Raw genomic sequence first — 25,818 nt, forward strand, 5'->3', positions numbered from 1 at the left:
ACGGAGTCGCGTATGCAGGCTCTCTATTTTTCCGCAGTTTTACTAGCAGTTTAAAAATATTTAGCGTTCCTTTCTACATGTGTAACTTGCTGTGCTGGGATTACGAGGAACGAGCTATTAAACTACGTCGCCAACATGACAAGCATTCGGTACCTACTATGTGATTTGGGAACTCACTAATACCATCAGAGCTCTGAGGAGGAAGGGGCCAGAAAATCCTGGCATGTTTCTTTTTGGAGGGGTGAGGTCTAAGGAATGTCCTGTAAAAGTGGTAACTTTCACAAACTTCTCGATCGTCACTTTTCCGCGAAGTTATCACACGAAGTATTGTTAACCGTGAAGGGGGGAAAAAATGAATAAGCAACGTATGAGCTTCCTTAAGCCTACCTGACCTGTTGAGTGCAAGTTTAGCACACAACAACAAATAAATTAATGATAATGAATGGGGAAATTCGCCGCATAAGGTGCGGCCCACTACCCCAAGGCACAATGGGCAGGATGAGATGTGTCCTGATGATGAGGTGATGAACGATGGTAAATAGGGGTCGATAGTCAGTGGAGTCAGTAAGACACATACACACAGTTAGCACACATTTATTACACTTTTGCGACATTCACCGCTAGTGGACATCGATTCTACACTCCTGCGAACGTCATTGCGTGGTACCACTCTGTAGCTTTCAACCGGACAGTCTGTGCTTGAACGTTGACATCAAGTTCACCAAGGAATGGTTTGATTCTACTTGGGTGGAAACGGTGATAATTTCAGACATCCCGGCAAAGCCTCGGGAGTTCCCGCATCCTGACACACGAGCTCCATGATACGTACAAGTGCATAGAACGTTAAAGCCACAGGAAGTATTTCCCAAACGTCCCGCCTTACGAATTCGCGAATGATTAAGCGCGCGAAATTAGCTACCGTACACTTTATGCCTTAGAGTATTCTCGACATTGGTCTGTATCCCAGATTCGCTACCAAGCCCAGGACTCAAGCACGCAGCCTTAATTATTCGTGAACAGCGGCATGATCGGGTCCTCCATGATCACGAGAGATTGAGAGAGAGAGAGAGAGAGAGAATGAGGATGGAGTTAGAGCTTAGGTGGCATTCAGTAGGTCGAGCTCGTACTGTGGAGTGGACGCGAAGAACGGAAAGCGTACCGTCTAAAAACAGATGGTGGAGGTAATGGTGTTGCAGCTTGCCGTTGATAAAATCAGAGGGGGGGATAATGGCAGGAGCGGCTCGCCGTTGTTGGCCACACAGAAGTGGGCGTCGTCACGACTATAGCAAAAAAAAAAAAAAAATGAAAGAAAGAAAGCAAAACAGGAAGAAAGCAGGACGGACGGTTGGAGGATAGAGGATGAAGGGTAGAGATGCGTAGAGGGTGCATGAGTTCGTCGGAGAGAGCAAAGTACCTTCAAACCCAACGGTGAAAACAACCGCTGTTCCGAACGATGTCGTTTCTCTGACACGACAGTGTCTCTCTTCCAAACTGCCAGTCTTTTTAGATACGCGTAGATTCATTAATAGTGCCGCTTAAAATAAATTTATTCACGCTCGTTCCTTTAAGACATTTCGTTTATGTTACACCGTCCGGTGGATTTTGTAAAATGTCTTTTTAGTATTTTTTATTTAGACTATACTGTTTTTTATTTATTTATAGTATAGTATACTACTGATTGTGTACTGGCATTCTTTCAAGTGTGAATATGCTCGTCAAGCAAAAAGGAGCTGGGAGCTCGTCAAGATGCGCGCAGCTTTATCTCCCAGCTCCCCTTAAAAATATATTTTGAAATAAATATTTGATTTGACTGTGTTTTCTCAAATGAATTTGGATACAGGATAATTGATGCGAAAATGCGTACACGTCCAATTTTCAACAAATCCGGCAAGTGAACGACACCATTCTCAATGACGATTGTTTGTGAGCGTGTTATGCGATGAAAGTTCTGTTTTAGAGTGCAGACATGTCTCGCTTATCCGGAGTTCAGATATCCGGAAAACTCGTTATCCGGACTACATTACCGGGAACGAACCTGCTAGTATTGAATTTGTCTCGATTATCCGGAATTCGTTATCCGTATCCGGACAGCAAGTACGGGGAACAATCTTTCAGGACCTAAGTCATTCTGATTCGCTTATCCGGAAAAGTGTCAACGTCCCTGGCATGTGCTGTGTTCGCATTATTCCGGAAAAGGGTCACATCTCACGGGGGCATTCTATACTGTTTGACTCTCCTTTCTTCAGAGGTCGCTCCATTTTCGTGTGTGCAGACACACGGTAGAGATGGTTGGCGATAAGCGGAAGGGTTGCCCTGTACCCACCCGGCGCAAGAAATCCACATGTGAACGTCAGTGTCCAGGCCGTCTGAAAGCATCGCCTGTCTTTTGGCCTATGCCAAAGGCTTTTGTAAAAAAAGACAAAAACATGTGCGAGGGACCAACCTTCTGAGACATTACCCTTCTTTGGACAGCAGGGTGACGCCGTAGCTGTGACCAAAATTCTGTCACACGCGTGCCTACTAATTTCAAGCAGCTCACTTCGCATGAATTTTTGAAGTGACGATCTTTTCCCTGTTTCCTTTTCTGGAGCTATAAACAGGTATCCCAAATTTTTCGGGTTTCCCCGGAAGTTTGCTTGGTTCGGTTATCCGGACGAAAAGGGACGACACCCGAGGTGTCCGGATAATCGAGACATGACATAGTTCAAAATTGATCGAGACATTTGTCTTTTCTTGATACATTTAAAGCTGATGACGCTCTATTGCCGTGGGAGAAAGCAGTTAGCATCGCTCATCCCTCTCCGGAGGGCGTGAAAAGTTACACAGCACAGTAAACACAGTAGTTTTTACTTTCTTCTTTTCACCCCCACAGTAAAACGAAAATAAGGAGAGTGCGCAGACTAACTCGTGCATGATAAGGAAGGTGCAAAAACGAGAGACACGGACAAATAGAGACAAACGCAACAATTCGAACAACTTGTTGTGTTTGTGTCTATTTGTCCATGTCTCTCGGATTTTGAACCTACCTAAGTAAATCGAAGTTGGTTTTAGTATGAATGTTGACAATGAGAGTGAGAGTGACAACCAAAACAGGGTGAAATTTAAGAAAAAAATCTAGGCGTCTCGCTATTTTGGAGAGTCCGTGTGAAGTATACCACCACTAACAACAACAAGAACCTGGAGGAGTATTGGTGGTGGTTATGTTAATATTGCTTTCGCACAAGACAAAAAGTTCAAGACCAATCTGAGTTGTGACAGTAGAGGGTTCAGCGAACCTGGCAAATGAATACATGGCGCGCGTGGGACGAGGGCGACATGAACAACGCGGAGCTACGTCGGAAAAGAAATTCATTCACGTATGTTGAGAAAACGGTGCGAAAAATTAGCGCCACTGGTCGGTTGAGGAGTCGAGGTTCAGTGCCTGGACTTCGGAACGTAATTGCATGGAGACTTCAAGAACGTAATAAGCAGGGCCTGGCTGAGAAACAACTGAAGGCTTTCGAAAGAAAAAGGCCGATGACCCGTCACACCTTCCCTGACAAAGGGGCACACTACAACAGCGTTTTCTTGTTAAAGTGTCAACAACAAGGCGACATGCGCGCGTCGATTGATATAGTCCGTCCTTCCTATGTTTTCGCTCAACGGAGGACTAACCAACGTGTCGGGATGGGGAAGGCCATATGAGCTAACGAAATTAGCCAGCGTTTAGCCAACGTGCATTGAGTGGGCCATTCGGGGAATTTAATATGAGAGCTGCTGTACCAGACGCACTTCCCGAGCCTATATGCATAGCAGTTGTGGAATCGGACGCCGTGTCTATTGCGGAATGGCCCCCATTCAGATATACACGAGGCTGTTCTGTTGTAAAGACCGTTGCGAATAAAGGGAAGGTTCGAAACAATAGCGTCGAGCATGTGGATCGAAACAAAGCGGGCTGTGAGTACGCGTGAGTGAGTCCGAATGTTTACTAGTTGACCGCGGTTAGATTTATAGGTTGTGTGATCAGAATCAATAATGAGAGCAGCAACAACAAGACGATCAAGCTATAGCAAGATGAACTTGAATCAGCTATTCAGATGAATGTCGATTCTAAGTCGTTTTCCCTTTTGGGCTGTCAGTGAAACGTATTAATACAGGGTGCACGTGGGTCTATCCGCCTGTCCGTAGTATCCCCTGTAAAGCGTGCTTTCACTGCACTTGCAAAGTGTACGCAGGAGAAGTGACCGAGCCATGTGTCTCCTCTGAGCTTCCTTAGCGAACGGCTGCATTGTCGCTGCTCTGTTCTCATGGAGTGCGATGCTGCTGTGATGCATGACGCATACGGTGTGGAGCTGTAGTTAATGATGGCAGTAATTGCAATAGACCATTTTAGAAAAGCAAGCGCCTCCTGTGGCACGCAAAGGCTCATGGGAACTTATAGCGCCTTAAAGCATTACGAGACGACCAGAGGCTAAGGTAGAAGAAGAACTACAACATTCTCAGTGTGCGCGGCAGCAGCGGCAGCCGGGGTAAACCATAACCGAAGCAGACGACATAGCAGTGTCCCTCAAAGTTCCCATGTTCCTTTGCGACACGCACTTGGCGGCGCGCGCATCTTTTTAAAATCATCTATTGAAAATGAAGAGGACGAACTGGGGCGAGCAAGACGGCGTACTAATGCCCTTGTCACACGGGCAGCGGCCTTGACCGCGGTTACACGTAATTGCGGTTTGCTGCAGTCACACAACCGACCAAACTGAGGTTACGCCGCTGACCGCGGTTATGGGAAATCGAGAGTGGCTACCTCGGTTTCGCGAGGTAACCGAGGAAATGGACGGTTGCCTTAACCGCGCTTGGCGCTGCCGTGTGACATTTCCCGCAAATAATCATGTGCGTAGAGTGTATTTAGTGATTGTTAAGCTTTTTTTAATTACCGTCATGCCCTTTTCTTTTCGTGATATGCAGCGTAATCAGAATATACCTGGCGCTTGTGTCACAACGACGTGGCCACTGCTAACATGTCACAAGCTGCCGTGTGACAACAGTGCTATGTCACAAAAAGTTATCAGTGCTGGTCTCGGACGAAATGCTGATCAAACGCAAGTGTACTTCATGTGAACCACGCAGAGAAACGTTACCACAAATACCGTGTAGGGTTCTTCGTTTTCGGGTTAAACCCAATTTTTCACGATAGTTCCCCCCTCCCGAACAAGTTTTCCAAAATTCGGCTAAAACCCGATATCTACCCGAAATCCTTGCGGTCCTTCAACTTGTCGTTCTAGGTAAATCGTCGGAAAAAGTGGATCATAATATCAGCAAAGAGAGCTATTTGTGACAACCTATTTGTCCTCCTTTTATAATCCCCTCCTGCAGGGGTCAAAGACGAGTTTTTGTGGAGCTCGGGCAAGTGTTTGAATACCGCTGTCATTAACTGCCCCAGTTCCGAGCGGAAATATGAAGATTCTTGTTTCTCGTCCCAGTGTTACTGCAGTGGCTTGTTTCATATGCCTTTCGTTTCACCCGAAAATTCCCCGATGGCATATCAAACAGAGATCGTAGCGCCCGATGTCTCCCCGAATTCTCGTGTAAATAACACCTGATCCCCCCCCCCCCCCGACTTCGAAAAATCATAAAACCCGAAAACGAAGAACCCTACAAATACGCCAATTGCGGCTTTGTCTTTCGCGTACCTATGCTGCGCGATAGAATGCATTCTGCTAACGCAGGTTCGATCGGAATGATCAAGAGTCAGCTGCAGTGTTTAAAGGTCTCATAATGTGACAAAACGGAGTGCAATTTAATTCAGTAAATTTGGGACATATATTCTGGCGAGTATACTGTGTGGGGGCCGGCGTCGGATGTGTGTATCGGAGTGACCGGCGATGACGGAATGTCCCAGCGGGCAGGTGCTCGTGGCCTCACGCTAGGACGGTGCCGGTAGAACTGAGGCCGATGCCCCAGGCACGTGGCCATCTTCGTCGTTGTCCACGGTGCGCCACAAAGGCTTTCCTTCCTTTTCTTTCTCAACCTTTCCTTTCTTTTTTTTCTTAATGAACATGTACCCCCCCCCCCCCTTGAAGGCAATTTCAACCCTCAGCAGGGGGTGAAGCTTGTGATAAACGCGTGAAACGTAAACGTATTTTAATATCCCGAAACGAGCAAATACGTTGAAATATCCGTCGCCGAGTTTCGCTATGCCAACGAGCCCAAACCGAGACCGCGCGCATCGGAGCTCAGCATGGCCAACGTTCATTCACGTCAGAGGGCCACGTGCTTTGGAGCGATGGAGATGATTGGAGTAGGTGCTGACCTGCTGGCGAAATCAACCGCTTTGCGGCTGCTCTGCTAAGCCGCCGACTGTGAGGGTTATGTCCTCAATGCGCTCCGGATGGGCGCGGTTTTTGTTTTCAGCTAGCAACATTCGGCGATGGATATTTGAACGTATGCGCTAATTTCAGGATTTTTAAAAACATTTAATGGCTTTCAACGAGGATTGTCTCCCATTGTGCTATTGTCTCCCGCTGTCCAGGAAAGCTGCTAATTAAAGAATTTTTACCTAATAATAAATTATAGGTTATTAGTCATCTAGTAGTTATATACACTCTTCGAGATGTACGCCTGTCCGTACAACTCACCTGAAGAAAAAACGTCTCGTAAAAACATCTACAACGAATAAAAAACGACGCTCTGAATGTACCTTCTCCGCAAACCATTACAAAATAAGAACAGATAGCTATTACGCAGCCAATTTTAGAGAGTAAACGTTATCGTAAACGGCGCAGCGTGTACTCTGTCACTCTTTACTCTCAAACTACGCGAGCAATTAATGCAAGCAAGCACGTACAAAGTAACTGTCACAAACTATAAGAAGAGAAGAGCACACTTGGAGATCACCGTCTTCGCATCTGTGTGCTCCTCGATCATTCGTGCGCCTCAGGTGTGGACCCTGAACGAAAGCTTTTCCTTGTTACAAACCATCAAAATAACGACAACGACTCGCGAAAGGCCTTTTGTCCTAGATCGCAGAAGTTTGCCTCCGGTATCTATCAATACGTGGAGCGGAGCTCAGCCCCAGAGAATGGAAACTTTAGCTGTCGCTGTAACGAAGCTTCACAAAGTTTCTTTTGAATTATGCGAATCAGTTAAAACCTGTTAGCCATGGACGCGAAAGAAGTACACAGGGTTGGTTGGCATAAAAAGAAAAATGGAGAACAACAACAACAAGATGAATGACGATGGGATGAGGATAAACGTAATATGGAGAAACGTGACTGGTTCTTGAGGACCTCTTGAGGACTTCCTGGGGACTTCTTGAAGACTCCTGGCCGCAAACGAAGTGCATTTTTACATTGACCAGCTGCGTGGCCTAGAATCACTAGCGTGGCCAAGTGGATGAAAGCACCAAGGTCGTGCTGTCTCTCAAGGTCGTCTGTGCTGTCTCAGGTTTTCCCTGGGTTTTCCGGCAGAATTTTCAGACGGCTATCGGGAGGGTTCCCCCTGAAATTGGCCCAGGTCGCCTGACCCCCATGTCTCCCACTCCTTCCTGCTATCCCGTCTGCAGCTGACCACGTCTGTACGCCTCTCATGGTTACAGTTGCTTCGGGGCACTAACACGTAGTCGAAAATCAAATTTAAAAAAAATACATTGCTCGTATTGCTAATTTACGGGCTCAGTGTATTATATCTACATTTCAGTTTACTTGCATTAAACATATCCCCCCCTCCCTACATTTCAACCTGCGTTCAGATATGAAGAGAAATTAAATTTATACGCGAAGTTGCAATGGAGTACCTTGTACGTAAAATACAAGGAGGATAACAACAAGAGACTGCATAGGATTGATGGGGTAACTTCGCCAATAATCCTGACGGTTACCGTGGTGCGGGGAACATCCCAATGAAGACTACTGAGGGATACTTGCATGTTTTCTGTGGTAGGTAGTTCTCTTGCACTACCCCAAATCCCAGAGCAAGAGGGTTAGCAGACCTCTCCCTCTCCTGTGCCACCATCATCTCTCTCCCTTTTCTCTTTCACCCTCCCCTCTTCTCCCTCCCCTGGGTGCACCGAGCCCCACTCCAGAGAAGGCTAACTGCATCTTCTCCCCTACATGACCCCACCCCACCAACAAGAGACTGATGCACCGAAAAAAAAAAGGGGGAGGGGTAAGCAAGCGAGTGGAATGGAAGTAAAAGTGACGTTTCGAGCGCTAAGCTCTTCCTCGGGTGAGTGAAAAAGACCAAATGAAAGGTTGTCGGGTAAGATGTTGTACATGCCACCCGGTCGTCTAAGGAGCAGACACGTGTAAGTGTAAACAAGTAGCATGTGACAACGCCAGCCGACAGAAAAGGTTAGAAACCCCAAAACCGGACTTCCGTGAAAGGTACTTCCGAAAGAAGCAGACAGGCAGGTTATGTTGGCGGCGAAGTTTAACATCGTGTTGCTTGTAAACCCAGCACAAAAAAAAGCTATACATATGACAGGGAACGCTTAATATTTTTAATTTTGTAGTAAAATTCCGGTAAAACGGCTCGGGGCGACACCTGGTGGGAAACAATCCCCAATTTGTCGAGCAACAGTGATATATGTTCCCGACCAGGGGTGGGCAGTAATACTCTTTTTTTTGTATTATAACGCTAATACAATAACACTTCTGAAACAATATATTATGATACAGAATGCTAACACTGTATTATAGACTGAGGGTTCCGCGATTTTTATGTTTATTTTTGAGCGGATTCGGCGTATGTTTTTCGATGTTTATTGATTTTCGCGAAATCGGAGTTTTTCGGTGTTTTTCCTTGCGTGTACATGGTTTACCGACAGTTATCGGCGAATAGCAATTACAATGTAATTTCAGCACTGTGCGCGTCTAACGCAGCCTTAACAACAACAAACAATGCGAATTACCAGTTTTGTGACATCACAAAACAAGCTTTATTGAAACGAGAATATGTTAAGAATATGGTAACTGCCTTTAAGAAACAGCTCCTGCCTTTCACTAATTAGTCGAGTTCTATAAGTGCTGCAAGAAATGACCGGAAGGCGCTTGCTCACCTTGTTCGTTACGAGGATTCTTCAGATTCACGTGGCGCCGCGATTGTACGAGCTCCGAGGCCCTCTTCCTTTTTCTTCCCATCTCGGGTGCCGCGAAAAGACGGGACCGCCGTACGTGGAAAGTGCAGGTGTATGTATAACTCTCCACTAAACAACCAAAGGTCGGTGACCGAGATTCTACTTGACGTCACGTCCCTAAAGGTTCACAAGGGCGGTGGGGCACCTACAATGGCAGAAGAATGAGATTCCGACCAGCGCACCCGATCCGGGACAAAAGGATTGACCCTGGAACACTCAATGTGGTCGCAGGTCATCCAACCATAACAAATACCAAGAAATGAAGAGTAATAACGCAAAGCCTGCTTGGCATTTTGGAATCTTAAGCTGAGCATGTGCAGCGATTGTCATGGTTCCTGGAATGTTCCTCTGTATTCGATGTTTTTCGATTAATACGGAATGAGAGAAAATTTACCCGGCGTATGTTTTTCGATTAAAACCGAAAACGCAGAACCCTAATTATAGTACATTATGGTAATACAACGATACAGAACTTTTTGGGAATGCCCAAGGCGCGCACAACATTTAACAATAACAACTTTATTTTGAGATTATGAATAGGCACTGTTGTTTTACAACTTACGGTGCCTGCTGTATGGACAACAAAAACAACAACAAATACACTGATGATGATGAATGGGGAAATTCGCCACCTGGGTTGTGGCCCATTTACCCAATGCCGACGGGACTGCATGAGATGTAAAATGAAATGCTGTATGAAAATGCTGTATGAAACAATAGATGCATTACTGGTTATTTGACCTTAATAATAACATTTTCTCAAAAATCGAATCTTCCAGTGCTCCCCTGTTTGGTCGAAACAAGGAACGTCTTGTGGCTTATTTAACATTACCAGCTCGCGTGGCGTATACGGTCAGGATGGTCGCCTTCCACACCGAGACTGGGAGGTGACGCGGGTTCGAATTCCGACACCGGCTGTGCTGTTTTCCCTGGGTTTTCCGAAGACCTTCCGGACGAATGTCGCCACAGTTGCCCTTGACCTGGTCCAGGACACATGCTAACCCCCCCTGACTGCCACTCCTTTCGGCTGTCCTTTCTTTACCTGTCCACGTCTGTACGCCAGTTGCTTCGCGGCGCTAACACATATTTTTTTAAAATGACATTCGACCTTGCACGTCTTGCCCCGGTACCTCATGAACCACCACGACAAATTTACCATTCCGAATAGTGCAACTTTCCATGGTGCACAGCAAAAATGAAGTATTCCACCTAACTGAGCAGTTAGGTGGAATACTGATTCACACTTTGGTGAAACATAGTGAAACGCGATGTCGTATAACAGAACGTTGGGAATCTTTCTCCCGCAACCCAGCATAGTACCGGACATAGTATCGACCTTCCAACCTTTCAAGCACATGAATTGTGGCCCATGAAATGAAACGAAGAGTAACGGACGAGTAAAAGAAGGAGAGTGAAGAAAGAGTAACTGCAGCCCCCTTTCCACGAAGAGAACTACCAAAAACGACCATCGAAGCCCTGATGCCGTCCCTTTCATCCCTCTATACGCCGGCTCACTTTCTACGTTTCTATATAAATCTATGTGGGCGCCGTGCAGCCATAACGTAAAGTCTGCGACAGCTGGTGACTACCGAACGCATCAGCGCACCTTTTAAGGCTAGATAGCATTTTCTGCTCGAGAGAAAGATGGAAAAACGACGCTAGCAAAAGTAACGTAATAAGGCGACTTGCCTCTGCGCAACGTTTGGTCATTGCTCTTTGGCCGTTCGGAGAATAGGGAAGTGAAAGAACGTCAAACATTGTAATGGTAACAAAGGGGTGACTTTTACGAAAGAAAAGAAAATCAGGGTAGGTCGTAGTCGCGCCTGCTATACCACTAGCTTTTTCCGTGAATACGACTCGTATGGGACACTGAAACGACAGGCATCGGTTTACACGTGTGCATTTATTTCACAGATCTATTACGATGATCTCTTAGAAGCTAATGTTAGAATCAGCACTCACAGTCATCGCAACGCGTAACGGCTAACACGTCACGGTTACAATCAGATATGTGAACGAGCTGCACCACTAGCTAGCTTGCGTAGCATTGGGCGATAGTACTAAGTGAACTAACACACGTAAGGCATGCTGCTCACCATAACCCTTCATAACTCACTCATGAGACTCCTCATGCTTAATGTGGGGAATGAACTGATCATGAGTGAGCAAACGGAGTGGGTGAGCATGAGTGAGCAAAGGAATAGCTGAGCCGGAGTGAGTGAACGAACAATCGGAGAGCTGAGCAGCGAATGAGTGAACGTGAGTGAGCAGACGAAGAGCTGAGCGGCGAATGAGTGAGCATGAGTGAGCAAACGAAGAGGTGAGCGGAAGTGAGTGAGCGAGCAGTAGGGCAGCTGAGCAAGGAATGAGCGAGCAAACGGAGAGCTGAGCACGGAGTCTGCTACATCTGCCGACATTTGCTGCTCACATCCGAAGACCTCACTAACACCAAATCTATTCGAATATTTTCAAGTTAATCGGCGTGGTCTCTACGTACCCCAAACCGAACTCTTTGTTCATATACTCCAACAGCGATGTACTCTTAGATCCATCCTGCGCCTTACTAGAGATTATCTCAAATTGTAGCCTGTAGTGCTGTGTTCACGAATCTACTCTAACTTCACATTTTTTGAAACACGAAACGTGCGCTCAGAAAGACAATAGAGTGCATCACCCTTTTGACAGCCAACTTGAAACGTGTGCCACGACCGCGGGGAGCTTTGTGGAAGGTCGAGACCCGTTTCGTTATCGCGTTCAACCTTGCGGAGATAAGAGATTACGAGACCAAGAGATGATGATGATGTGATAAAGAAAAAAAATGGGGATGTGAGTTGGGACGAAGTCGAACTGGCTACCCCAGGACGCTTAATGCAATAAGGTGAATGATTTTAAGTGATGTAGGTCAACGTGTTGTTCAAAAGTTTCAACCCAGTAAGTGTAAAATGTCGGAATCGCGAAATCGCGGAATCACACAGCTGGGTCATAGAATAGCACAGTCATAGAATGTCCATAAGCCCGGTTGTACGTACAAAATTTTCAAGTACCCTCGGCGCCCTGTTGGACGACTGGGAGCCATTAGGGAGTGGGGACCTAACAGTTTCGAGATGTCGAAGGCTCGGGAATCCACACGAGACAGGCTCGCATCTATAACCCTTCGAGTTTTATTCCGACACCTAGGATGGATGTGTTCTACGTCGTCTACAACGTGACACTCACTGCAGTTCAGAGAGCCACGCTTGCCCAGTTTGAAGAGAAGACGTGCGCTGTACGGTACATTGAACCGTAGCCTATGTAGGACAGTCGTCGTTTCTCGCGTGAAGGAAGCTGGTGCTCGAAAGCGTGACTCTGGGTCGACCTGGTAAAGAAGCTAATCCCGAGCAGATCCTGTATGCCAAGAGGAGCTGCACATTTGTTGCTTGAGCATTGTTCAGCATTCGCTCCGCGTCACCCTTGGTGAAATAAATGGGCGTCAGTTGGACGCGCCTGAATTGAAGAGCCCGGCGTGCAGCAGCGTTCGCAGCCTCGTTGCCTGCAATACCACAGTGACTAGGGAAGTACGGATCCAGTGCAATTAGATGTCATGACTTTTTGAAATTGCAGCATGGTATGTGTGCAAGACATGTTGTACTGGTGATGCCAGAGATCTCGTAGTGAGCATGGAAGCCAGAGCCTGTAATTACACTTTGAGTCACTATAGGTGATCCAGCGAGCAACTCACAAAGACCGGAAGTGAATAAAACTTAGTACCAAGAGGACCCCATGAAGTTCAGCGGCGGAAACAGAGCTGACGTGAGACAGCCGCACCGCTCTCGCGATATTCGCCTCCGGGATAACAAACGCACACGAGGAACCAGAAGATGTCGTAGATGCATTTGTGTTTCGTGAAATCTGTATTCTGCTTGCGGTGCGGTTTAATAACTCTAGACTGAACTGGCGGAGAACGTGCGTTGGTACATCCTTCTTTTCCAAAGTCCAGGCACATTAATTCTTACGTCACGAGGCTGTATAGAAACAATGTTAGGATGTACGGTAATGTATCTGGCTTGTGCTTCGGAATAAGAGCACGTTGTGTCTGGATAGCTCGGATGAAGGAAGAGTGGTGACGTCTCATAATGGCTCGATGCTGGGGATGGCGATGGTGGCGCGTTGCCAACGGCACGTAGTGGCGGAACGTTTCTTGCGTCCTGAGAGCTGATACAGGATGTTCCCGTGCTTCTGCCATGGCTAACCCGATTCACGTCGCTCGAGGAAGGCCAAGATAGAATTTAACGCCCTTTGCTAGGATTGACTTTCTCGTAAAAGGGAGGTTGTGAAGCAGGGGAATGTGATGCGCTACCATCTGACTTATTAAAGAGATCGGTGAGTGCTGAGCATTGCCTGCGGAGACGGCACCGCCGGGAACTGCATAAGTAACGGAGAACATTAAGAGGCCAAGAGATGGGGCCCGGTTGGTCCGGCTTCCCCTCGGCCTCGTAATCTCCGATTGACACTCTGAATAACAAAAGTGACAGTACTCGTGTCGCTCGGCTTTCCAGGATGCCACCCTATACCGCGGTGCCGATGTTAAAGACGTAGTCACGTCAAAATATTTGGTCGCCGACTGAATACCGTTCATCTGCAGTCAAGATCGGCGGTTGTCAAGAACAGCTGGAGTGTGACGTGCGCAGGTGCAGGTGTCTGTCTTCCGTCGGCTGCTGCGAAGACGGCGTCATTGTGTGATTCTCAGCTTGCATTTCTTTCTTTTTCACCTGAGAGTGAATGCGCAGATCGAACGTGAAATGTCTGCACCTGCCCTTGTATACTGTTCGTTCTGAAAGCAGTCAGTTTCATTCGTGTGCTAACAGTGGGTTTCTGGTTCGAAATGCGCTCGAAGTGACTAATGCACCTTGTCAAGTAATTTTGAGTAGGCAAGTAGTGTCGTTGCCATCAACCTACTTAGCATATTTTGTCACAGATTGGGAAATTTTGCGAGCCGTGCATGTTAGTTAATCGCCTTTGAGTCCGTTTCATGTTGAGTGTGGGCTATATCCCTACACACACACACACACACACACACATATATATATATATATACTTTACTGGCTTCGCACTGGGCTTTCAGAGGTGAGTCACTCACCCTGACGGGAGGACATCACGTTCAACGTGACCTTCCGACGCCACTCGCTCAAACGTCGCCCATCTACGCATTGCTGATGAAGGCCCAATAAGGCCGAAACAGCTGTCCAATGCTGGTGTGGCGACGTTTGGGACTTATAAACATATGTTCAACGTGCAGCCAAAGAGCGTATGCTATTTTTCTTCATTTAATACTTTACTGGCTTCGCACTGGGCTTTCAGAGGTGAGTCACTCACCCTGACGGGAGGACATCACGTTCAACGTGACCTTCCGACGCCACTCGCTCAAACGTCGCCCATCTACGCATTGCTGATGAAGGCCCAGTAAGGCCGAAACAGCTGTCCAATGCTGGTGTGGCGACGTTTGGGACTTATAAACATATGTTCAACGTGCAGCCAAAGAGCGTATGCTATTTTTCTTCATTTAATACTTTACTGGCTTCGCACTGGGCTTTCAGAGGTGAGTCACTCACCCTGACGGGAGGACATCACGTTCAACGTGACCTTCCGACGCCACTCGCTCAAACGTCGCCCATCTACGCATTGCTGATGAAGGCCCAATAAGGCCGAAACAGCTGTCCAATGCTGGTGTGGCGACGTTTGGGACTTATAAACATATGTTCAACGTGCAGCCAAAGAGCGTATGCTATTTTTCTTCATTTAATACTTTACTGGCTTCGCACTGGGCTTTCAGAGGTGAGTCACTCACCCTGACGGGAGGACATCACGTTCAACGTGACCTTCCGACGCCACTCGCTCAAACGTCGCCCATCTACGCATTGCTGATGAAGGCCCAATAAGGCCGAAACAGCTGTCCAATGCTGGTGTGGCGACGTTTGGGACTTATAAACATATGTTCAACGTGCAGCCAAAGAGCGTATGCTATTTTTCTTCATTTAATACTTTACTGGCTTCGCACTGGGCTTTCAGAGGTGAGTCACTCACCCTGACGGGAGGACATCACGTTCAACGTGACCTTCCGACGCCACTCGCTCAAACGTCGCCCATCTACGCATTGCTGATGAAGGCCCAATAAGGCCGAAACAGCTGTCCAATGCTGGTGTGGCGACGTTTGGGACTTATAAACATATGTTCAACGTGCAGCCAAAGAGCGTATGCTATTTTTCTTCATTTAATACTTTACTGGCTTCGCACTGGGCTTTCAGAGGTGAGTCACTCACCCTGACGGGAGGACATCACGTTCAACGTGACCTTCCGACGCCACTCGCTCAAACGTCGCCCATCTACGCATTGCTGATGAAGGCCCAATAAGGCCGAAACAGCTGTCCAATGCTGGTGTGGCGACGTTTGGGACTTATAAACATATGTTCAACGTGCAGCCAAAGAGCGTATGCTATTTTTCTTCATTTAATACTTTACTGGCTTCGCACTGGGCTTTCAGAGGTGAGTCACTCACCCTGACGGGAGGACATCACGTTCAACGTGACCTTCCGACGCCACTCGCTCAAACGTCGCCCATCTACGCATTGCTGATGAAGGCCCAATAAGGCCGAAACAGCTGTCCAATGCTGGTGTGGCGACGTTTGGGACTTATAAACATATATATATACATATATATAGCTCCTGTTAGCTACCTGTTATCTCTTTCGTCCCGAAGAAGGCGGAGCTTCCGCCGTAACGTAGACATCCTCCCTAACTTTTATCATTTTTAAGTTTTAATAAACCCCTTTTTTGTTACTTCCCCTACTTTCGTCTTCTGTCTCCCATTTATTTCAACTATAATTACGTAGCCGTCCGATCCAACTTCAACTTTTCAAGATATATATATATATATATATGTATATACGTATACTCATTGAACGATGCGACAGCACCAGAGGACACGTGTTTCGCCGTGTTTGCGGCTCGTCGGCCCTGGGTAGCTGCGCATCGTTCGGGATTGGCCCCCCCCTCTTTATGTATATACTTTTATTTATATATTTATTATTTATTTATATATATTTTCCCCCCTCTTTATGTATATACGTATATATAATGAGGGAAAAAATGCCATTAAAGAAGCAAGTAAATGACACTAGACGTGTTTGAAATTCAAAATTTCAGATTAAGATGGCTTCTATGGCTGCACGCAGAGAAACAGATACTCAGGGAACTCAGGGAGCGGCGGCTCGTCAGCTGACGAGCCGCAAACACGGCGAGACACGTGTCCTCTGGCGCTGCCGCATCGTTCCACGAGTATCTGTTTCTCTGCGTGCAGCCATAGAAGCCATCCTAATATGTAATTTTGAATTTCAAACACGTCTAGTGCCATTTACTTGTGTTTTTAATGGCTTTTCCCCCCTCATTATAATTCACTTGCTTGCACTGTGGCATTGAGAAGTGCTCGGTCACCCTCCCAGGTGTCTATATCGCTCGCTGAGTGACCCCTGGTTTGCCAATTTGGAACGATGCGCAGCTACCCAGAGCTGACGAGCCGCAAACACGGCGAAACACGTGTCCTCTGGTGCTGTCGCATCGTTCCATGAGTGTATATATCGTATATATTTCTTCTCTTTTTTTTTTTTCTGCTATCAGCATATTGAACATTCTCACGTCCTTCATATACTGATGGCTGTGAAATGTTTCAAGAAATTAATGGTCCCAAAGACTTTCACAAACTCCCCAAGCAGCACAATGTACTGAAAGTCGAGTGCAATAGGGGTGGACGATATGTGTCTTATCAATGTTCTTTAGTTGCACGAGCCTGTCCCAGGCCTTCCACCTACCCGTCCACCCCTATTGTACTCGACTTTCAGTACATTGTGTTGCTTAGGTCCAGGCTTATATCGCGTCTAATGGTGTGCGCCAAAAATGGGATAGTGATTAGTCTTACTAAAAGGACGCAGGCCCCTTGTTCAAGAAAAACAAAAACTGTGCAGCGAACACTTTTTGCCAATTGCCACTGTTATCAATTATCTTGGCGCTGTCTTCGATTCCAAGTTGTGCTTTTACGACCACATTATATAGTTGCACACGGCTTTTAAAGTCCACGCTTGTGTTCGTCCTTGTGGAATGCACGAAAATTGCTCAAATTGAGCGCGGGATGTCCTCCTGACGCACGAACATTACAATCTAAATATGTTACAATCTGTAGGACGTTATGTACATGTTATGTGTAATCTTCCTTGTGAACAAGTGGTTTCACATAAATCGACTTAACCCCTTCTACTGAACTGTACTTGACCCGAAGCTCCTATACAGAATCACTTATTACATATAGACAAAGCACGATATATATATCGCGCCTTATGCATTGGCGGCGTTAAATAACGTGCCGTGCCTGGGCGGCAAAGTAAGCACGATGCCCTCCCGTCGCTATAGCTCCGATTGATGCCCCCTACAGGACGGATTCTGCCGGGGCATTGCCCGCTCGCCCCGGCGCTAATGTTTCCGCAGATTGCTTCCGCTTCTCGTTTTTTCCACAAACTATTAGGCACCGGAACAACCTACCTTTTCAAGTCACTTCCACAAACACTTTACAGGGTTTCTTATCTCGACTACACTGAATTGTGTATTGTGTGTTGTGTGTGTTGTCGGCTCTCTACATCCTTTAGCTTGTATTGTAATCACTGTGCTATTGCTATTGAAATACTTACGAATGATTGAGCTAACGTAGTCGATGGTATTCCGTACTGTATCAGGTGCGATTTTTGTTGTTGTTGTTGTTGTTGTTGTTGTTACTGTTGTCGTTGTTTTCACTTCGGTATTACGTGTATTGACTTGTATAGTTTACTCTGTAGATTTTCAAATCATTGGGCAGTATCCTGTGTTGTGTTAGTTTTCGTTTTGCTTTCTCTACCGCAAACTCCATTTACAGCTCTACACTCTAAGAAAAAAACGTAGAATTTCCTACCCAAGCTGGTAGAACGACAGTTTCTAATCTGCAGTTATACCCAAAAGGTAAAATTTGTTTGAGTAGAAATGAAGGTTGCAATACAGCTCTACCGAGATGGGTTGAAAGTTCTACCTTTTTTTCTTAGAGTGAAGGCTTGCTAACAGTATGGCTGAAATAAATAAAATAAATAAATAAATAAATAATATTCAAGAGCGGGGTCATGAGGCCTTCGGCAATAGTCAATTTGATAGCAGCTACATTTAGTGCGATAGTGTCCTCCTACGAAGAACACTGAAATTGACTATTCCAGTTTTGAATACTGTTGGAAACAGGTTGCCTTTCGTTTCCAGTTTCAGCAATTCAAGCTTAAGGATTTGAATTCCGTTGTGGTTCGGCGATTGGATTACCTCTTTACGTCAGCCGCATTGCCCTCCCTATGGTCATGCATATATACTGTACCAATTTTTCTCTCCTAGCCTGATGTCCCACATTGTACGCCGCATTGAAACATGAAATGATGCGGTTCATTCCGTCTAAAAACCAATATCACTTCCCCATCGCTCACTTTTATCCCCCCGTTTTCGGGCCTTCATCATTTGAGCGATGTCATCGCAGACGATGAAACACAGACGAAAGTACACCCTTCCCGCTTTCCTTTCCTCCCAGAGGAAATTACCATTGCGGACAGGCGTCTCCTTTGCCATTGCGGCAATCAATCACGCAGACGATGGTAGTACCACAATTGCAGACGACGCACTACGTTTGCGGCGACTGCCGTCGTCATATCTCCTCGCGGAAAAAAAATAAAATGAAGCAGAAACTAAGCGATTGAAATGGGACGCAGACGATCCAGTCGGTGGCCGTCCCTGCTAGCAGAGTATGACAATTTGTCTGCCCCCGGTTATGAGTAAAAATCTATGAATGATTTTTTTTTTTTTTTTTGTAAAGGTTTATGTAAAGGCGTATATAACCGTGGGGTTCATTCCGTCGAGTGCGTTTGTAACACCGCTACCTCCTCACCCCAACACACTCTGCCAGCCCTCGCTTTGTTCTCCCCCCTTCTATATAAATGTTAAAAAAAAAAAAGTCAAGACTATACACTCTGAGAAAAAAAGGTGGAATTTTCTACCCATCTCGGTAGAGCTGTATTGCAATCACATTCCTACTCAAACCAAGTTTACCTTTTATGTATAACCGCAGCGTATAGAAACAAACTACAGAGTTGAAACTGAGAGAATTGATGTTCTGAGGCTGGAACAACATAGAAAGGACAAATACATGGAAAGCCTCAAATTGCCTAAGATATTAACGATGAAATTCAGAGTTGAAACTGTCGTTCTACCGGATTGCGGAGGAAATTCTACCTTTTATTTATTTATTTATTTATTTGAGTACCCTCAGGGCTTTACAGCTTTACAGCTTTTTTTCCCTAAGAGCAAACGTGAGAAAGAGGAGAAGGGAAAGGTACGCCGTCGCTTATACCCGCGGAGGAGAAGGGCCCACGTGAGGGCGGATATAAAGGTTTATTAAAATAAATAAGACAGGTCAGCCGGACAGAGGTCCACTCGCTATCTCGCTATCCCCCCCCCCCCCCCCCACACACACACACAGAGAAGAAAGACAGATAAATCACAGTAGAAGAGTGTTCATAAGGCCCGATGCTTGGAGGTAGCGGAGAAGGGCAGTGGGTAGGCCGGGTAAACCACATGATGCTGCTATAACGTGTCTATGGTGTGTCTCAGCAATCGGCGCCGTGCCTTCACTCATCCTATGATGTTCACTCATCGGATGAAACTTGTCGAGCGAAATCACCGAGAATCACATACTTACAGCAGTGTCATGCTTTTAGGCAGTGCGACGTGAGCGGGCATTTAATCATATATATATATTATATGCACTCAGATTTAAACAACAGAAGCAAATAGATGAAGTGAGAACGAATAATAAATGGAACAAGGGAAAGAGTGCACGCTAGCTGGTGCAGGTTCATGAAGAATACCGAGAGACACGCACACAGAAGGGGGGGGGGGGACGACACACGTAAGTTCTCAGACACAGTAAAAATTTATTGGTTCATCTCAACTTAAGTTGAGAGTTGAGATGAACCAAGAAATTTTTGCTGTTACAGAAAAAAAAAAAACAGAACGGTTCTGTTTTAACAGTGATGCAAACCGCAACTATCTAAATCAACGACAACAGAAATTGCATTGTCCCCCAAGTGGAGCCTCGCGGAAAGAGCCTACTGCATGATTGGCTATATTCTACCCTTATCGCCCATAGGAATCATGTACACTCCGAAAACATGATTTCACCAAACCGTCAATGATGTGATGAAAGCCGTCAGAATCGCTCAGAATGCTACCGTTATCACTTGTGATTTGTGGAAAGCGAAAGGGCGTACGCCTTTGTGTCAGAAAGGAGCGTATGCCACTCCAGCTTCCAACATAGCATGATGTTGTTGTTGTTGGCGATGTTGTTCGCAATGGCTAGGAACGTATTAGGCGGTGAAGTTCTGTTTGAAGAGGAGATGATGCTGATGAAGATGAAAGATGGGAACGTAAGAGAAATAAGACTCGTCCTTGTTGTTTGCTAACATAAGCCCTTCCCTCCTTGACTCGTTAGCAACCTTCAACTTAGGTCCCAACGCAGACATTCCACTTCGTCCTTTTCAAATCCACCCGCAGTGAGACACCGTCCCACCATTTCCGACCACGACATCCCAACAAATGAAGCTTTACAACTATTTTACGAGCCTCTGTAACTCCCAGTGTTGCAAACACATATTACACTACAACGCAATGGGCCTAAGCATGTCGTTAATCTTCCGCAAAATACACGCGCTCCTGACGCAGAAATTCTCTCAGATTTCAAAACTACCCTATTTCAAGGCGGCGCCACACGGAACAACAGCGCTCTCTGGTGTCTCAAACAGGCAGCAGCGCTGCGCCGAGGAAACACTTGAAACACAAAAGCAGAGAGAGAGAGGCATTTTTACGACGAGGCGAAGGTGACGCGGCGAGCGGTGACTAATACTCCTTGGGAGTCGTAAATTGTGTATGATATCAAAACGAGAGAAGCCTTCCTGAATTATGGAAGGGAACAACAAGTGCGCTCTCTGGCGGGGATTTTATGGTACTACTCGGAATTAAGTGCACGGTGCATCCTCTGGGAGGTCGAGGATGTGTATTTATTATGTCGTTATGTGGCGGAGAAAAGGTGTTGCTCTTCTTCCTTTTTGTGAGTATGACGTTGTTGCAAGCAGAGGAGTACTTAATAAGTAACAGCAGGGGTGCCGCTGCATGAGACCACGATGAAATTGTAACTTTGTGTCAGTCGGGGAATTGTTTTCACTTCAAGTTATTATTTGGTGTGCGGGAATGGCGTATTTCAATTTCTTATGACAAAATGCGTGACTGCCTTCAAGTTATTATTTGGTGTGTGGAAATGACGCATTTCAATTTGTTATAACTAAAAATGCGTGGCTGCCCTCACACCGATGTGTGAATTATCATGCGTTTTCTTTAACATAGTCAAATTAACGTTTTATAGTATTTGCTTTGCACTGTGTGTTGTCGCCAAGCAGGGAACCTACCTATGGAAGCACTATTCACGCAGAAAATTTGTTATACCCCTGTTAGACGGACTAATTTACTAATTTAGCTTGCACCGACTGACACTTGCACATACTGTCATTCTTGCGCTGTCACACGGCGTCTTTTAGTGACACTCGATAGAAAGTGCACTAACGATTTAGTGAGTTCCCGAAACTCACTTCACTGCTCTTCAGCGGACGGAGTGCGTAGCCTCGACTGCAGGCTTCGAGGTACAGGTAAAAATATTGATAAAAAGCGATGGCCCCCGAAAACTAAATTTTTTTAAAACAAGTGTCTTGAACACCGTGTTTATATGATTTTAGTACAGTGTGACATTGTGCCGAAAAACCATGTCATTACTCTCGATAACATCCTGTGTAAACGTCGCAGTCTCCGCGATCTGGCGCAAGGAGATTATATACCAGAACTTCTGAAGTGCCGATCCTCCATACGAGCCATTGCGAGCGGGTGAAGCTGGCTGCAATATTGGAAGGGGCAAAAACTCACTGCGCAAGTATGGTTGCGGGCCAAGTTTCTCTCTCTCTCTTTTTTTTTTTTTTAGCTGTGTCTTGCGAGGAAATCGATAAAAATAATCAGTTCGTCTGACGTATGTCTTTATGAGCACTAAATTGCAAAGGGACACCACCTCTTCTACATAGAGGAGGTGGTGTTCCCCTACATGAGTCCTGACTGGCGTTGATGGAATGTCCCAGTGGGCGGATGGCCGTGGTCTCACGCTAGGACGGTGCCATTAGAACTGGTTGCCAGGCGCAGTAGCGCGACGCAGCAGATGCGCGTCATCGTCGTCCAAGGGCCGCCACATCACTGCCCCCCACCGACGCGAAGTGGAGCATGCGGTTGAGGTCCGCGTGGATACCATGAAGAGGAGAATGAGGACGACTCGTGGATGATGGACGACTGGACACACGGCTTGTGATTGTGGTAGTTGATGCAGCAGCGGGATGGCGGGAACAAGACCGCTGCGATCGGGGTGGGTTCCAGAGATGAGTTGTGAGTCCTGAGTGGTTGAGCGGTTGCTAATTTCGTCCAGTGGCTGCTGATTCCTTTGAGTACGTTAAGTTGCGTTGAGTGATCGTTGCTGAGCGTTGATTGTTGCTAATGAATGTGTTGAGTTGCGTTGAGTGATTGTTGCTGAGTGGGCGACAGTGCCGCGACCGGTACATGAGCGTGAATACTGGTTGTCGCCAGAGAAGTGCCGAGGAGGACCATCGTGAAACAGGTGGGGGCCGGAAACTGAACTTGCTGTGATCTCCCTGCGGGCCCCCTGGTTCTGGGGTACCGGTGCGACTTGCCGGCCAGAAGGTGGATCGCTGCTGGTTTGCCGAAAAAATTAGGATGATGAATGGCCGAATTACGCCGAACATGGTGTTCGTTGTTCGTGTCACCAAGTGTAGAGGAGACAGTGTTCTAAATATTTGATTTGGTAGGTGATGCTTGCAGTTGCCATAGGGTTATGAGTCTTTTATCCAGCGACTTCCAGCTGTATTTCACGGTCATTTAAATGGGGCAGATGGCCCGAACGCCTTTTTGAAGCAGTTATTTTGCATCTTAGCATAAAAGCATAGCTACCTTACTCAGTAGGGGTTTATTACTTCGCTTTTTTTTTCTTTTTTTTTTTGTGCCCTTCCTAAGATGGCGACGTGCTGGCGCCACCGCTCGGGCGCCTCTTCCACTCCGGAAGTTTTAGTATATAACCTCCTTGATCTGGCGGCGGCCATTTTTGTTGTGGCACATATTTGAGGCCGATTTGTTTAATGTTGGAAGAATATTTGCAGGAAGTGTTTCTAAATAAAAGAAAAACCTTCTCAGGAAGGTATTGTGGCGCGCGCCTAAAGATGTTGCTGCCGTTCCTTCTGATCTATCATAATGCCATCGCCGCTTATTCATGATGAGCGAAAGGTAGTTTTATGCAGATCAAAATATTTTCTTGGCGCAAATTACTTTCCAGAACAGTTAATTGGCCTAATATATTGAAACTTTGACACTTTACTTTTTACTGCTGACACTACGACAATACTGCACCAAAATGTGGCTATATTTAAACCACTACCACTAGAACGTACAAACTACAAAACTGTCACCTGTATGGAGCGCAGAAGAAAAAAATTTTGGACCGCGCCAACTTTAAAAATTGATTACGCTCCTTATGTACGAGGTGGGGGTCGTCGCGCATAGCAAGTTTATCGTCATCTCTTAAGCTGGCACGTTCCAGATCACGACCTGCTACGAAACTAGAGACCTAGGCATACTGCGCGTTCGCCTACGGGAGAGCCGGGTCAAGGGTTAGTAACGCAAGTGGCCACTAAAGGCGTAAGACCCTATTGTGAGCTACTCAGGGGAGGAAATTACATTATCACTGTCAAGTTTAATGAGCTTGGATGGCCACTCTCTACCTCACGTAAGTCATCCGCTGTACCCGCATACAAAGGAAGTGGAATGGTTGACCGCGGGATAATGTGACATAATCGGCATACGGAGTACCGAAGTTCAAAGCTGAGATAAAGCTTGGTTAGCGAGTGCGCTTGCAAGTGTCCACCTTAGACGGAGGAGCAGGAAGAAGAATGTACGAGCCATAAGATGATGTTCAACGAGATAATGACTCATTAGGCTCCGTAGCAAATGCAAACCTCCGAATCAGAACCAGATAAGATGCCATGGCTGCTGGAACCACTGAAAGAGTCGGCACATGTGCAAGTTTCTGCAGAGAATAAGCATGTGCGTTGGAGAACGTCTGTAGCCCTAGCAACCTTAGCAAGGAGATCACTCTTGCCCATATGGACACGCTGCCACCACTAGACCCAGACCCAGAGCCACCCAACGCATCATGAAGTTGCTCCCTGGTGGAGCCCTCAACGACTTCCTTTCCGCGCTTTCGTTTTCGAACAACTTTCGATGCAGGTGGCGACGCTCGGAAGCACTCTCGTAAGGTATTTCAATAGACATCTCAGCACAACCAACCTCAGTCAGAACGACAAGACGTGTATCTGTAGATGCTGCGGGCACGGTTACCCGAAGGGGTAACCACCGTCTCAGATTCCTCGACAACAGTTATGGGGACAACTTCCAGTGCTACCTTAGCTGGATTCTCACTGTTGCGCTTGACAGACCAAACCACAGAGGCTTCCACGCTGAGTTGGGACGAGACGGGTCAACTGGAGCCCGAGGGACAGACGCAAGCTCCTCAGACGTGAATCTCCAATGGGCAAATATGCTACCGGTTCCCCGGATGCCTGTGATTCGGGGGCATCAGGGAGTGCCACACGCGTAAATCCCAGACCGAGGCAAATGTACGCCGAGAGCACCGGCTGACGGGGTGGTCAGACCCGTAACGTGGGCACGGGGCCTGACGCCCCGAATGCCGAAAGGCGCCGCACCTGACACGCTTGGGCGTCGTACACGAAATTGCGAGGTGGTTGTAAAGTGTAAACTTGCTGTGCGACAGAACTGCTGGTTATTTTGCATTTTTTACTTCTGCACGCGCTTTCGTAGAAAACGGCTGGCTACTTTGAGGATTTGCCGTCGTTCCTCCCACACATGTGGTCTGGAAATAGTCACCAGATTCAGGCGCCAAAACACAGAGGACCGGGTTTCTGTGAGCCGCGCCTTGCACGTGTCCGTAGCCGACGACAGGAGGTCATAAATTTTGACTTCGAAGAGGTTTGGTCAGTCGAGCTAACGGTTGTGCGAGGGGTGTTGTTTTGTTATACTTTTGCTGAGTGTGTGGTTTGAGTAGCGTGAAAGGAGGACGTCTGGGGGACGGAAAGCAACCCAGAGAGCGGGGGAGTTCGGGAAATTAGAGGGGGACTTGGCCTGCGGACTCCGTAGCAAACGGGCTTGCTCGGAGGGTCGGAGTGACTTTGCCATAACATGTAAATTTTGCAACAAAGTCTATTGTTGTAAATAAACCTATTATCAAGTGTTGAAGGTCGTCTGCTGTCGAGTACTTTTACTCAACCGTCATTATCACCGACAGCTGGCAAGCCACGGGGATCAAAAGAGGGAAGAAAAGAACCTCCTTTACTGTGCTCCTCGAGAGAATATGGGCGAAAGAAACGACGCACGCCGTCGTACTCGACCTGCACCACGATGTTCCGTACGCGCAGAAAATTAGGAACGGGTGTAGTATCTATCTCCTTCCTATA

General features: G+C 46.7%; 1 protein-coding gene across 9 annotated transcripts in view; it reads left to right on the forward strand.

Moving 5' to 3' along the window:
- Positions 1–25,818, forward strand: part of LOC135396744 (muscarinic acetylcholine receptor DM1-like) — a 492,974-nt gene that overhangs the window by 401,386 nt on the left and 65,770 nt on the right. Inside the window, exon 1 of one of the 9 annotated variants that reach the window (XM_064627891.1) lies at positions 21,196–21,299. The exons of 6 other annotated variants lie outside the window; for them this stretch is intronic. The gene's annotated coding sequence lies outside the window, so the exon portion shown is untranslated. Of the gene's footprint in view, positions 1–21,195; positions 21,300–22,051; positions 22,170–22,280; positions 22,647–25,818 lie in introns of those variants that run through there. 2 more of the 9 variants (XM_064627893.1, XM_064627895.1) reach the window with 2 other exon arrangements.

Source organism: Ornithodoros turicata, chromosome 6 (genome assembly GCF_037126465.1).
Source record: "Ornithodoros turicata isolate Travis chromosome 6, ASM3712646v1, whole genome shotgun sequence".
Classification (NCBI taxonomy): Eukaryota; Metazoa; Arthropoda; class Arachnida; order Ixodida; family Argasidae; genus Ornithodoros; species Ornithodoros turicata.